At 42.7% G+C, this 12,065-nt stretch overlaps 1 protein-coding gene across 1 annotated transcript in view; it reads right to left on the reverse strand.

The window, feature by feature from the left end:
- COL4A2 (collagen type IV alpha 2 chain) overlaps positions 1 to 12,065 on the reverse strand; it is a 226,075-nt gene that overhangs the window by 46,593 nt on the left and 167,417 nt on the right. The gene's annotated exons all lie outside the window — the stretch shown is intronic.

A 12,065-nucleotide genomic window follows, 5' to 3' on the forward strand; every position in this document is an offset into this window, starting at 1 on the left:
TAAATGAAAGATCTAAGCAATATGTGCTGTTTTGAACTAAAAAGTGGAATGCAAATATTATCTATCTATCTATCTATCTATCTATCTATCTATCTATCTATCTATCTATCTATCTGTTGTGGCCCCGCCCTCTGAGCCTGTCCCATCGGAGGAAGAAAGCTCCGAGCATGAGGAAGAGGAGTCAGCCAGGCCTCCCTCTCCAGGCCCCTCCCCTCTGGCATTGTCTCAAGTGCCGGCCGAGGGAGAGGAGACAGCTGATTCGAGTCAAAGTGATAATGACACATCATTCCTGGACGCACGCCTCCGAAGGAGTGATAAACGTTTGCAGCAGCTTGGGAGGCGTGCTAGGGATTAGAACTGAGTCACTGGACCACACCCCAGAGACCACACCCCAGAGACTATATAATAGAGAGTGGTGGTCAAGGATCTTTTGTGACGAACAAAGCAAAACCTTGGAGTCACTAAAGCCTCGTCCGGAACTGCTGGGAGAAATATTATTTCTGTTTGGACTTTCTTGAATGTTCGTATCTTATCTGTCTGTTTGTGAAAATAAAGTAACTTGGCAGACGGTGTGTCTATCGCTGCCAAGTCGGAGATAAGAACTGAGTGCGTTCCAAAGTGTGTCCTTAACCCTCGACTGGCTGTGTGTGTGTGTGTGGGGACGGGGACAGATCATCATCTATCTATCTATCATCTATTTATTTCTGGTGTGTGTGTGTGAGAGAGAGAGAGAGAGAGGGAGAGCGAGTGAGAGAGAGAATTTTAACTTTAGACAAAAGCTTATATGCTGAAATTAAAATACTTGTGTATTTTGTTTCCTGAATTTGTCTGGCATGAGTTGAGTCAAGACTTTATCATTAAATATGACCAGAAAGTAATAGACATTTGGCAACACTTAGAACCCAGTTCTAAGAACAACAGATACTGCAGATTTATTTCTGAGATATTGGTCTTGGTTGTTGGTCTTGAAAGACCAGCTGCTTTGGCCATCAAAGTACGCTCTTTGCCAGGCCAAGTATCTTCAATACTATCAAAGCTTATCTGCTCTTTCTAGCTGACCAAGACCCTGATATACGGTACCTTTCCAGATTGCCTGATTCTATGCCACCATTTCTGTGATCCATCCAGGGGTGGGATAAAGCTAGTTCAGACTGGTTTGGGCAAACCGGATGTTAATTTTAATCTGGTTGGCTGAACCAGTTGTTCTGAGAACTGGTTGACCCACCCACCCCGTCCGTCCCAGGAGTCTCCATGTGGCCCATTTTGGATGGCAGGTAAGTGTAGGGCACATACAGAGGCTCTGGGAGGGCGAAAAACGGGCCTAGCAGAAGTACCGGAAATCCAGAAACGGGGCCATTTCCTGCCTCCAGAGGGCCTCCAGTGCCCAGGGGAGGCCGTTTTCACCTTCCTGGAGGCTCAAGGAAAGCCTCTGGAGCCTGGGGAGGGTGAAAATATCCCCCCCACCATGGTGCAGGAGGCCGAATAGGCTATGCCCCATGGCCACGCCTACCCAACAACCGGGCTCCCAGATTCATCTTATTCTAGTATAAATGTAGGTGACTGCAAATGCAATCTGTATTACTGGTTGTTTATGTTATGAAATTTTGTTGTATTTTATTTGTATTTTTTAGTTTTATTAATTATAGGTTTATGTAATTTTGTTGTAGTGTTTTCAGGCCTAAAGACCATGATAAAAGTTTTCATGTGATTACAAAGCTTCAAGAAGTGCCACCAGGAATTTAACCCAATCTCCCCATACACCAGCGATTAGATTAGTGTACATAATTTGATTTCTCTAATGAGAACAGAACAATGAAAAATACTCTTTCCTGGAAAACTATTACCAGCAGACTCTGGAAACAGTGAACCCAGTTCAAGCTTGGGGTATTCCAACTTTTTAAAGTATTTCTTTAACAGTCAGATTTGAATATTCAGATATATATAATGCTATTCTTCACTACAAACTGTAGAAAATACTTTTTTTCAGTGCATAACATAATATTTTGCTATTGGTTTTAGTATTCTGTTACTGTGTTGTATAAAATGTATACAGTAGTTTTCTACTGACTTTGTTTCTACTGCTTTTGGTTTGAGAGATCAGGAAAACAATACAATGGCTGGAATATAGGGGTTTTTGGCATATCGTGATGGGCTGTATGCTAAAATGAAGCAAGGTTATGGCATGCACTTGAAAGAAAACTTTTTTTTTATTTTTTACTTTGCAGATAGATTTCTACAGGATTCATGTAGACCTCAAGGTGAATCTGTGAAGTCCCAGCTAAAAATGACATGAAAAATATGACAGTCCATTTTCATTTACAGTCAGAAATATTGGGACATCAACACAATTCTAACATCTTTGGCTCTATACACTACCACAATGGAGTTGGAATGAAACAAACACAATGTGCGCTAACTGCAGACTGTCAGCTTTAATTTGAGGGTATGTACATCCAACTCAGGTGAACAGTGTAGGATTTACAGCAGTTTGTATATGTGCCTCCCACTTGTTAAGGGACCAAAAGTAATGGGACAATTGGCTTCTCAGCTGTTCCATGGCCAGGTGTGTGATATTCCCTCATTACCCCAATTACAATGTGCAGATAAAAGGCCCAGAGTTCATTTCAAGTGTGCTATTTGCATTTGGAATCTGTTGCTGTCAACTCTCAAGATGAGATCCAAAGAGGTGTCACTATCAGTGAAGCAAGCCATCATTAGGTTGAAGAAACAAAACAAACCCATCAGAGAGATAGCAAGAACATTAGGCATGGCCAAAACAACTGTTTGGAACATTCTCAAAAAGAAGGAATGTACCGGTGAGCTCAGCAACACCAAAAGACCCGGGAGACTACGGAAAACAAGTGTGGTGGATGACCGAAGAATTCTTTCCCTGGTGAAGAAAACACCCTTCACAACAGTTGGCCAGATCAAGAACACTCTCCAGGAGGTAGGTGTATGTGTGTCAAAGTCAACAATCAAGAGAAGACTTCACCAGAGTGAATACAGAGGGTTCACCACAAGATGTAAACCATTGGTGAGCCTCAAAAACAGGAAGGCCAGATTAGAGTTTGCCAAACAACATCTAACAAAGCCTTCACAGTTCTGGAACAAGATCCTATGGACAGATGAGACCAAGATCAACTTGTACCAGAGTGATGGGAAGAGAAGAGTATGGAGAAGGAAAGGAACTGCTCATGATCCTAAGCATACCACCTCATCAGTGAAGCATGGTGGTGGTAGTGTCATGGCGTGGGCATGTATAGCTGCCAATGGAACTGGTTCTCTTGTATTTATTGATGATGTGACTGCTGACAAAAACAGCAGGATGAATTCTGAAGTGTTTCGGGCAATTTTATCTGCTCACATTCAGCCAAATGCTGCAGAACTCATTGGACAGCGCTTCACAGTGCAGATGGACAATGACCCAAAGCATACTGCAAAAGCAACCAAAGAGTTTTGAATGGACAGAAGTGGAATGTTATGCAATGGCCAAGTCAATCACCTGACCTGAATCCCATTGAGCATGCATTTCACTTGCTGAAGACAAAACTGAAGGGAAAATGCCCCAAGAACAAGCAGGAACTGAAGACAGTTGCAGTAGAGGCCTGGCAGAGCATCACCAGGGATGAAACCCAGCGTCTGGTGATGTCTATGTGTTCCAGACTTCAGGCTGTGATTGACTGCAAAGGATTTGCAACCAAGTATTAAGAAGGGAAAGTTTGATTTATGATTATTATTCTGTCCCATTACTTTTGGTCCCTTAACAAGTGGGAGGCACATATGCAAACTGTAGGTTTCTGCCCTTTCTGTAGGTAATGTAAACCATGGTCTAGGAATCCAAAATTCTCTCAAAAGCACCATCCCTTGAGCTGTGATTTACTTCAGCTACTTCTAGTAGCTAAATCATGAGCCATGATTCCTAGACCATGGTTTACATTGCCTACATCCCTCATTGGATGGTGACCTTCTATCGGAAGTACAGAAGACCACCACCTGTGCTCCTACCTCTTTGGCTTTCCAGCCTAATTGCTCATAGTTCTTTGATATTAATTTCAAGTTTTTAATTTAATTTAATTTAATTTAATTTAATTTAATTTAATTTAATTTATCATATTTCTATGCCGCCCAACTCCCAAGGGACTCTGGGCAGCTTACAACAAAATAATACAAACAATGAACATAAAATAAAATAAAAAACATTATAAAAGCATTTTAAAAACATTAAAAACACATGCACACCATCCATGGCTGGATCTCGCAAGATTGAACAGCGAGATCAACGGCCTCAGGCTTGCCGGAAAAGCCAGGTCTTCACCGCTTTCCGGAAGGCCAATAGGGTGGGGGTAGTCCGGACCTCAGGAGGTAACTGGTTCCAGAGAGCTGGGGCAGCCACAGAGAAGGCCCTCCCCCGCGGGCCTGCCAACCGGCATTGTTTAGCTGACGGGACCCAGAGGAGACCAACTCTGGGATTTTGTTGCATCATTCCTCCCAAATCAATGGAGAAAAAGATAATAATCAGTGAGCTTGATTATTTTGGTAAGCTTGTCACATCTTTGATCTTTGCATCTGGGAGACAACATCCTAGCCTTGAAGGTTAAATTCTTCTACAAATGACCGATTCTGTTCCTTTAAGAAGTGAGTCTCCTATCACCAACACATGCCTTTTTTCTTCACGGTCCTTTTTTTTTTTTTTTTAACTTCATGGTTTTGTACGTTGTAAGAAGTTTGTCAATCAGCTGAATGTCATTTGGTGTTCCGTAGATGCCAAGAAAATTATCTCTGAAATTCTTGAATTATTTCCTCTGGCCCCACTAACAGATCTGTGAAGCACTTGCCATTTATGAAATATCTGATCTGTGTACCAACAAAAATGCTTTCCTTAATTTTGGCATCAGTTATTTTGAAAACATCTATCTCAAATAACAAAAATCTTCATCTTCCTTGTTATTGCTTTCACAAAATTTTTCATCAGTCTGAGTTTTATGTAAAATGGAAACAAAAATATATTTGTCGGGTCAACAAGTGATTTGTATATCACATTTTTCTGTCCTGGAACCAAATTCTTTTAGAATGACCACTTCTTTTTAAAGTAATGTGACTCCCTTGCACAACTGTCCTATTTGTATATGTAACAACGGTACTTGGTATATCCGAGCTGCATTTCAAGCAGCAGAGCCACTACTTTTGGATCTCCGTAGATATTCCAGTTGTACTGGATGTGCTTCAATAACAGTTCATGTTTTTGTACAGTATGCATGTGCGCAGCATAGTGAACAGGCACTGAGGGATATAAATTGCCATTGTGTAATAAGATAGCCTTGAGGCTTAACACTGATGAATCAATAAAGAGACACCATCTAGTGGGTCATCCTTGCAATCCAAAGTTGGGAACAAACTGTCAATGTCAGTATAGAAAATGAGGCCGTCAACCTGTGCTAAAAAAATTGTTAAATAATCTTGGTGGCTTTAAAAGACAGAAATTTTCTTACCTGTTGATATCAAACACCATCCTTGCAGTCTTGAACTCAGTAGTTCTGCTTTTGATTCTGACAAACCTAAGTCCCTGATCAGGTCCTTTAACTCTGACTGTGTAATGAGATGTGACTCACCAGACATACACAGTTCAAAATCTGGATCATTGTCACTGTCCATGCCTGGCTGGTGCACTGCAGCATCTTTGTCTGTTTCATCTAAGTTCCATTTCTCTGGTGGCTTCAGTACTGAAAGATTGTTGTCATGTGACACTGGTCTCATGGCTGAAGGCAGATTGGAATATTTAATTTATTTCATATTTTTAGCAGAGAAACCAGCAACATTACTCACACAGAACGTTAGGAAATGGGGTTGAGGGGTACCCCGGACCGTGAACCAGCTCATGAGCAAACACACTGAGACTGAAATAAATCTGACAGAGGCGTCTTGTGTAAAAATATAATTTACTTTAAAACATTTAAAAAGCACTATGTCTTTAAGAAAGCACATTAAAAACAAAGTCTTATCTTGGTTATGTGAAGCAAGGCTATCTCCCTAGATTCCTCTCCACAATACCGAAACAGTTCACAAGAGAATAAAGCTAACATGAAGATAAGCGGCTTCGGCGTCGATACATCATCGAGGTAATAGAAGGGGCGCAGCACAAACTTCACAGCTAAAAGTCACCTGAAGTAAAAACAGTTCAAACAGCAAACATTGCTTGAAGCTTGTGGGAGGAAGAAGGTCCAGCAACAGCAGTCCCGATGATAGCTTGCGTGCTACAAAACAGCAAAAGGCAAGCATCCATGGGAGTTTCTCTGCAACGGCGTCTGGAGTCCTTATCTGCAGTCTTCTCCCATCTGTGGCATTTGCACTGAGCTTCCTGCAGGAGCTGTCCATTTAGGCCTAAACCGGAGTCTAGGCCCAAGTAGCAAGTGAAACGGTCCTTGCTTATATGGGGAGTTAACCTGCAATTAACTAGGGCGGGAAAGGCTTGCAGGTAATTACAAACAGGAGATGGCTTGATTGAAACCATACTGTTTGTGAGTAGGCAAGTAGCCACAGCAATCCTGGAAACACTCGTGACAATCCCCTTTTCTGCAGCTATTTGACTCGTTAACAAACATACATTCTACATTGGGTACATGTACACATCAATGGTAAGTACATTCACATAGCCATTGACATTTTACCCAGAAGATAGAGGTGTTGGTCACGGGGCAGCGGTTTAGTAAACACGTCCGCTACCTGTTCCTTGGTTTTACAATACACAGTCTTAATGAAACCTGTTTTCACCAATTGCCTCACATGTTTGTTTTTGATATCAATATGGCGTGATCTCTGGCCTACAGCATCGGCTTCCGATATGTTAATGGCAGCCATGTTATCCTCATAGACTTTTATAGGATGTATGCACTGCCTCCATAAGCTTACCAAGAGATCGTCAAACCAAACTAGGTTATTGGAAGCTTTGGACAAACTGACATACTCAGCTTCGGCTGTGGAAGTTGCAATTAACTTCTGCTTTCCAGAGTACCAATACACGGGGCTACTATTTAGGTATACAACGTACCCCGAGGTACTTTTTCTAGATCTAACATCCCCTGCCCAATCGGCATCCGAAAAACAACTCAATCTTAATTCTCTAGTTGCTTCTGGTTCCAATAACAATGAATAGTTCACAGTACCCTTTAAATATCTCAGGAGTCGTTTGATTCCGCTCCAATGGTACTGTGTGGGATGTTCAGAATGTCTAGATAACACATTTACACTTAGACTGATGTCCGGTCTAGTCCAATTTGCAATGTACAACAACGACCCAATCATGGATTTGTAAAGGGTCTTGTCTTCAAACTCCGTGCTCTGAGTGTACATACTCTTAAGGAAGTCTGTTGCCATAGGGGTATCACATGGCTTCGCCTCTACCATGCTACACTTTTAAAGCAATTCCTGAATTTTATCTTCCTGAGAAAGCCGAAACCCCTTCTCGGTTTTTACAAATTGCACCCCTAAAAATTTGCTAATGTGACCTAATGGTTTTAAGGCAAAACTCTTATTTAGGTCCTCAGAGAACTTCTTATGCCTGTTCTCTGATCTGCAAATATATAGGATGTCATCAACGTACAACAGTACCGTTTCCCTAATGCCCTGGTCTTCCTTGACAAAAACACACTTGTCAGCCCACGATGGTAAAAAGCCCATCTCTCTCAGGCTTTTAGTGAGACACTCGCACCATCGCTTACCAGATTGTTTCAAGCCATATAGGCTCTTGTTCAACAACCACACATCGTCTTCCCGATGGCTTACTCCCTGAGGAATCCTCACGTACAGCTCTTTGTCTAACTGGGCGTACAGGTATGCGGTCTGAATATCGAACTGATATACATGTTCGCCTCGCATGGTAGCGATAGTGAGAGCTGTTCTCACGCTCTCAGGGCGCACTGTGGGCGAGAAGGTGTCCTCATAATCGTCAGGGAATCTCTGCGAGAATCCCTGCGCTACTAGTCTCGCTTTATAGATAAAGCCCCCACCTTCAATGGGCTTTTGCTTGAAAACCACCTGGTGCCGATCACCCTCTTGTCTTTGGGCAATCTTGTTGGCGTGAATACGTCCAGCCTTTTCAGGCTGTCTAATTCCGTATTCATGGTGGCAAGCCACTTCTGTCGTTCATGGTCAGGTAAGGCCAACACATCCTCATATCTCTGAGGGGTGGCCAAAACCTGGTTGACTGAGGTAACAAATTCGTCGTACCTCTTAGGGTTATTGCCTCTGGTAGCCCTAACTGGTCTGCCTTTAGGAGGGTCACTCACATCAGAGTCATCTGATGAGTCATCTACCTCGTGACTATCACTATGCGTCTCAGAAGCTGAGTGCCTATCCTTCCTGGCTACTCCCATCTTACGCTTCAATACCCCTTTCAAGGGTGCCTGGGATGCACGCTTCCCAGAACCAGATGTATCCCTATCCTCGGGTAGGTCCTCCGATACATCCTCCGCTCGTCTACGACAACTACGGGAAGGGTTCTGAGTAAGAATCTCATTGGCATGGATCTTACTCCAATTGGCCCCTTTGTGAAAGGTAGCAGACCTTGATATCATTAATTTCCCGTTAGGGTAGGCAAACCTAAATGCCTTGGAGCCCTGCTCGTAACCAACGAATCTCAGTTTAACAGAGATCTGGTCTCCCTTTCTCCTGAGCTCCTTCGGGACATGAACATCGGCCATCACTCCGAAAACGTGGAGGTGTGCCAAGCTAGGCTTACGGCCGTATAGCACCTCGTATGGGGTCTTCTGCACCACGCTAGACCACACTCGGTTCAAGGTGTAATTCGCGTATCTAACTGCTTCTACCCAGTACGCGAAGGTTAATGTGGCATCCTCTAGGGTGCACCACATCGTTTGTAATACGTCGCTGCGCTGTTCTGCGACGCCATTTTGAAACTTAGAGTAAGGTGCGGTGCGTAAGTGGACTATACCCTTACTCCTCAACCAGCTGGAGAACTGCCTGGAATTAAATTCAGTCCCCCTGTCAGTTAAGATCTTCTTAACTCTGACCTGGTGCTGGTTCTGGACTAAGTTACAAAATTCTTTAAACTTAGTCAACGTTTCACTCTTGGACATTAGGGGAAAAACGAATCCAAATCTGCTATAGTCGTCTACTATGGTAAGGAAGTACTGTCTCTTACCCACAGAAGGTTTGAATGGACCCACCAAATCCATGTGGACGAGCTGAAACGGGTATTCGGAGTACCTCTGAGACCTCTTGGGCACAGATTTCACCTTCAACTTTGCACTCCTACAAATTGAACAATCTAGGAATGTGTTACAGTCATTGATCTTGGTTCCCCTTGAGTGTTCGGTTACCTTTTTCACTATAGCAAAACTCACATGACCTAACCTGCAATGCATCAAGTGAGCACATTCATTGTGCAGCGGCTCACCTATAGCAATTGCATTAGCATTTTCAGGTTCCCTGTTATCTGACTCTCAGTTAAAATTTAAAAACTTTTTATTAACTTTACATTTGTCTTTACAAGGCTTCCTCTGGTGAAAGTCTTGATCCTCATCACCTAGTTCTAACTGTGATTCATTGTTACTACCAAATGAGATAGTATAATTGCTATCACTGCAGGTCTCAGCGTTCGTATTGGGGGAATAATAAGGCAAGCCACCTATCTTCAAAAACCTCCCCAATCACACATTTGTTGTTTTTGATCACAGCTGTTCCTCCTGAGAACAGAATCTCCATTCTAGGGTTCTCACATATCCTCATTAGGCTTAGCAAATTATGATCTATCTCAGGTACATACAATGCTCCATGAATCTCCCCTATCCCAGGGATATAAACATCTCCAATGCCAACAACATTCACCTTTTTACCGTTTGCAACTTTGACCATGGATTGATGCCTTCTCATATTAACAAACAACCTTCGGTCACTGACAACATGGTTACTGGCCCCACTGTCCATTAGCCATAGTTGCTGTCGCTGTTCCTTCATAGGCTCTGACTCAGTAGTTTCCACTATACCTACAGAACTATCATTAAACCTGGGATTGTTCCCTTTGTTGCCTCTATTTGGCTTTTTACCAGGGGGTAATGGCCTCCTTTTACATTTATTATCAGAAGGTACCTTTGAGCATGCCCTAGCATTCACATTTTGTGGGCAATCCCTTCTATAATGTTCTCTTGAACCACAATTGAAGCATTCTCCGATAGTATATGCTCTATCTGAACTATCGGGCCTTCTTAAAGGTTTTTCCTTTTTGTGAAAAGCCGCCCTGCATTTTCGCAAGTTATCTTCTGCAATCAATCTGCCAGATAACACTTCTAAAGATAAGTTATTACAACTAACATTATCCAGTTGTGATATAAAATTATCCCAGCTAGGATCAAGGGAATTGAGTATAACAGTAATGAGGGTTTGTTCAGACACTGTTTCCCCCCTCAACATCAATTCCTGCCTTAACCTGTTTAACTCACATAAGTGTTCATTAATATCTACTCCCGCCTTCAACCTTGCGGAATAGAACTCCCTATAAACTCTGTTTGTAACATGGGAGCTTTTTGAACAAAATAGCTTATGCAGTTTCACCCAAACTTCTGTTACGGTCAGGTTACAAGATATACTGGGATATAGTGCAGGGTCAATGGACATCAATAAAATGCAAAAGGCCTTATGATGTAAAAGATCAACTTCTAAGGACCATGGTCTAGGTGGGGGTTTTAACAACAATGATAAAACATTCTCTTTCATTAAGATTACTTGGATACTCTTAACCCATTCCTTAAAATTTCCTCCACCCACACTTAAACTTTTAAAATTAGGAGGAAGGACCTGTACATTATTAAACATGGAAACAGACATTAATTGATGTTCAAAATGTGGTCCGTCCTGGAACGGGCAATAAGGCATTAGAATGGAAGCACACAGCACAGTGTCTTCCATCTGGCATTCTGACGGTCGTTCCTCCCCAATGGGAGGGATTAAAACTTCACGTTGTGCGGATACAAAGCTCATCCTGGTTTGATCACAAAAGCTCGAGGGTCCTCTCTGGTGCACATCTCCAGGAATTTTTGGACGCGCTCCCAAATTCTTATCTTCAGTTGAGGCAGCCTCTGGAACCGTCTTGGATGTCGATGTCGTCACGGATGGATATATCCCACTCGTGGCGTGCGCTGAATTAGTCGCAGACATCAGGGGTACTTTGGTACATGCAGCTACTATTTGTTGAGCCGATGGCGCCTTCAAACCATCGCCTAAAATGGTTGCCAAAGTTTCTATCACTCTTGCAACCTTACACTCAACATGAGAGTCTCTTAAATTTTTAGCAGAAGTCATTGATGTCATCAAGGGAGCTAAAGTCTTTATGGCCTGATCTATGATGGCTTCAACAGCAGGTGGCACAATATCAACTTTGCCATGCTGGTTTAACAAAGAAGCAGGAACATTCGAATCAGGCGGTCTGTTATCCCCCATTCTCCACTTATGGTCTGAGGTAGGGGTTTTAGGAAAAGATTGAAAGTCTCTTACCGATCCGGTGTTTTCTAGGACTTCGATCTTCTTTCCTTTCATGGCTGGATTCTTTAATAATTTGCTAGAATCAGCAGTCGGGTTCTGACTTACTGTGGGCAAACCTAAAAACTGAAGGATTGCCTTCCTAAATTCATCATCCATTTCTGTATTTGTTTTCAAGACCTGAAGTGGCGTTCTTCCAGTCTCTACTTCTTTAGGTGATGATGGTTTACTCACTATCTTAGGCCCTTCAGAAGTTAAGGTCTCTGCTCCAAAACCTACAGCTCCACTATTCTCTAAATCAATTAGAGTTTGGGGTTTTTCAGCCAAAACATTTTTGGCCTGAGCCCCAGACAGTCCAGTTTGTGACTGCATACTTTTTGCTGCTGCTGCTGCCCTAGTCAACATTTGTTCAACTGCAGACATTCCAGTCTAGCGCATTACCACATGAGCGTAGGTTCGTTAAACCATCCTCTGCTACCAACTGTTAGGAAATGGGGTTGAGAGGTACCCCGGACCGTGAATCAGCTCATGAGCAAACACACTGAGACTGAAATAAATCTGACAGAGGCGTCTTG

Source organism: Pituophis catenifer, unplaced genomic scaffold (genome assembly GCF_029215685.1).
Source record: "Pituophis catenifer annectens isolate HBS135680 unplaced genomic scaffold, rPitCat1.0.hap2 SCAF_1, whole genome shotgun sequence".
In the NCBI taxonomy this organism is placed as follows: Eukaryota; Metazoa; Chordata; class Lepidosauria; order Squamata; family Colubridae; genus Pituophis; species Pituophis catenifer.